We start from the raw sequence: 4,163 nt of genomic DNA on the forward strand, positions 1-4,163 counted from the left end.
TAGTGACTTTTGACATTTAGTCAAGATGTATTATGTTCAATAAAAAGTCAACAGAAAGTCTGTAGCTTTTCTTTTGACACTGGCTACAGAAAGTCAACTGAATAATTTAAACACCATGTAAATAGAACGTCTGCAGTATTTCTGATAACACTTTCAACAGGAAGTGAACAGAAAAGGATACAACGTAGAGTTAATAGAAAGTCAATAGCTTTTCTTTTGACTCAGGCAGAAGAAAATCATAAAAAACGTTCAACACAAAATCAACAAACTTTTTGTTGACCATGTCAACAGGAAGTCAGTCAAAATAAAGTAATCAAAGTGAACAAGAAGTCAACATATTTTCAATAAAAAGTAAAAAAAAACAAAAAAAACATCCGTCATATCGGACCCCGCACACAACCGCAGACCAAATAAAATAATAAAAATGTTTCTTTTTATAAAATATTATAAAGAAATAATGTCAATAGGTTTTCTTTTTATTTTTAGAAAATAACCTACAAAAAAAGTTGTTACAACTTCTTTTTATTTTTTTTATAAATAAGTCTACAAAACCAAATTATTGTTTTTCCTTTTGAATTTTTTTTTAGAAAATAATCTACAGAAAAACGTCTTTACAAGTTCTTTTTAATTTTTTTATAAATAAGTCTACAAAACAAAATCTATTGTTTTTCCTTTTGAATTTTTTTAGAAAATATCCTATAGAAAAACGTCTTTACAAGTTCTTTTTAATTTTTTTATAAATAAGTCTACAAAACAAAATCTATGGTTTTTCCTTTTGAATTTTTTTAGAAAATATCCTATAGAAAAACGTCTTTACAAGTTCTTTTTAATTTTTTTATAAATAAGTCTACAAAAAATTCAATATTTTTTCTTTTGAAAGTTTTTTGACAATAGTCAAAACAAAGTGCGTTTATAAAGGAATTCAGTAGGATCGCGGAAAGTCAATAAGAAGTCTAAAAAAAGTAAAAAGAATGTTGAGACCCGTTTTTGTAAGGGCTAACACCGTAGCGTCACACCAAGATATAAAACACGATTGGCTAAAGACAATGATGAGGCAGACTCTATGACCAATAAGCGTCGGGTCATTTAGGCCTTTAGTTAATTCTAATTTAGAGTTTATTGGACTGACTCATAACGTCATGGCATTGCGCTCGAAGCACCCTTTTAGAAGACGGTGGTTTATTTATTTATTTATTCTGTTTAATCTGCCCACAAGCAGCTCGAGGCCTTATTAATGCACACATATTACAAACAATAAAAGAACAGATACAGACAAACAAACAGGTAAGACGCGATTTAGAAAATATAAAACAAAATAAATAAAACTGCGGAGAACAACAGAGTACAGATGTTTGTAAAGGGGCCGACAATGCTCTTGTAAAATTTAAGAGGGGTGAAAACATTTCTAAATCACTTCTATCGCGATTATAAAGGAGCTGAAGGCTTGTCATCGGGGATTGGTCACCAACTTTCTGTGGGTAGAAAAGAAATGAAAATCTGATGCGCTTTTGAGGAACACTAAGAAATCGCACTTAAAGCAAAGGTGCATCAACTGTAGCGTTCGCTGTTTTATACAAAAGAAGTCATATCTCGCGTTAAACTTCTTTTGTGAAACGGTACCAGGCCAAACAGATTAAGTAAATATTCATAATCAAAGTAAATGCGCTTCCCAACCTATCTATCGTAAACAATACGCACGAGACGACGCTGCGCTATTTCTAAAATGCATGATCGAGTCGATCCAATGATGTTCCACACGACTCAGCAGTTCAGACAAAACAAGGGCGCGAATTAGATGAATCATGCTAGCGTAAGTACGAAAATTCCGCGTCATTCGGAAAATGACGCCTAGCACCTGATAAGAATCAATCAACCCTCGAAACATGCTCAGTTACCGAAAGGCCGGAATCAAACAGCACTTCCAGGTAACGAATAGTATCTGACCTCGCGATAGCTGAATCTAACATAGTATACGAGTACTCAAGTGCTCAATGGAGCTTGTCTTACGGGTAAAGGAAACCACCTTGGTCTTACTGGGGTTAAGTACAAAATTATTTTTCAAGCACTAGTTTAGAACTGCCTGAACATGGTCTTGCGTTAAAAGGCAGTCAATAGGTGAAGGAATTTCGCGAAAAATCTTAACATCATCTGCAAACTGCAGCACCCTTGAATGCTGCACAATGTCTACCAAATCATTGAGAAAAATGTTGAATAATAACGGCCCTAGATTGGACCCTTGAGGCACTCCAGTATTTGAAACATATGAGGCAGAAAAACACCCCTCATGCAGCACTCTTTTAGGTCTTCCGCCAAGATAACTAGACAACCAACTGCAAAACAAGCTAGTCATGCCCAAAGCTGAAAATTGGGCAAGTAACAACTTATAGTTCATGATATCAAAAGCTTTAAAGCAATCGAAACAAATAGCATAAACTTGTCCACGGGACGTGGCCTTAGCTAGAGTGTGTTCCAAATGTGAAACAAGTTTGTTTTCCCTGAATGCCCTTGACAAAAATAATGCTGGTTAAGGCAAAGCGACGATTTAAAATGAAAATAAATATGCTTATACATTGCCTTTTTAAGTACCTTAGAAAAAGAACAAAGAGAAATTGGTCTACTATTATTAACGCAGTCAGTGCGACCAGAGTTATGTGTAGGTACAACGGCTTCATTCTTCCATCCTTGAAGAAATACATTGGCCTCTAAGGACATGTTGAAAACATGTGGAAACACAGGGGAAAAATATCCCTGAATTCCTTTTCAATGAAAGTAGGAATTTCGTCCTCACCAGATGACTTTTTTGGAACCCGCTCATTTACTGCGTAAAACACATCTTCAAGCGCAAGATTCGGAACTGCGAAGCTGCCGGTAGATTCAAGAGGAGCGTCGGTCATAACAGTGAACGGAGTAATCATGTTACAGACGGAGGAAAAGAACGTAGCAAAAAGATTACAGACATCGGACGGCTCAGATCCAGAGTCGGCTTGCAATGCAATAGTTTTCGATCAGCTAGATGTCTTCATATACCTCGCGTAATTCCACAGAGCATTAGGATTGCGTTTAGATTGAGTTCAACTGAATTTCGCCAGTTCTTCCGATCATGCCGTAACAACTTTTTGGCCTCTGAACGATACTCTTTAAACCGACACTGCCATTTTTTTTTTGTGCCAGTGTTCTTGTACTTTTTATTATACCTCGCTTTTTTACGCAACGCATCACGTAGCTTTTTGAAAAAACAAAAATGATGGTTGCTAGTGCGACTACTTCTTCGTGGAATGAAATTATTTATGGCTGCAGCTAGGATGTCTGTTAAACTTTTAACTATGCTATCGATATTGGGAAAGAGTGAAATAACGCTCCAGTCTACGTTGCGAATGAGACTGTAAAGACCAACGTAATCCCTACTAGCGTAGTTGTAAACGAGAGACTAATTACTCGACGGCGTCCGAGCAGGAAGTACGAAAAAAAGGGTCAATGGTAGATTTCATTTATTGATAGAGACAAGAGGACAGTCAGCAGCCTCGGAAGTGATTGCTGATATGTTAGTTATGCAAAAGTCAATCGTATTTCCAGCCCCGTTTGTAGTAGTATTAAGCTGACAAAGCCCATTGCAGTTCACAAACTCTATCGCTTCTTCGGCTGTAGCGCGTGCCTGACTTGATGTAGCCTTAATCGTGTTTGAGTTCCAATTAACGCCAGGCACGTTAAAGTCGCCAACGATCACCACATCATCGGTTGAGAAAGCTACAGCACCGGAAATTTAATTCAAAATGCCTATGAACGATTGTGTGTCAACAAAATGGGAAGTAATAATTTCCGATTATTAGGTTAGGCTGGCCCGGAAATGATTTTCACCCAAACAGACTCGTTTCCTTCTTGAAGATCAAACCTATGAAAACATCATAACGACTTATGCACCGCCGTGTGTACTAGTCCTCCCAGGGTAGCCCGCGAAACAGTTGAATACCTATCACATCTGTAGACGCAATGTGCGTCACTAAAATATTCGTTGCTAGAGATTGCTTGTTTACGCCAAGTTTCCGTGATACAGATTACATGAAAATCGGAAGTCGTGACACCTTCAAAAAAAGCATCAGGTTTGGTTCGTAACCCACGAGCGTTTTGGTAATATACATGAATTTTGTCCATCACGAGTTCTCGTT

This window comes from Ixodes scapularis, unplaced genomic scaffold (assembly GCF_016920785.2).
Source record: "Ixodes scapularis isolate PalLabHiFi unplaced genomic scaffold, ASM1692078v2 PGA_scaffold6__148_contigs__length_123643588, whole genome shotgun sequence".
NCBI lineage: Eukaryota > Metazoa > Arthropoda > Arachnida > Ixodida > Ixodidae > Ixodes > Ixodes scapularis.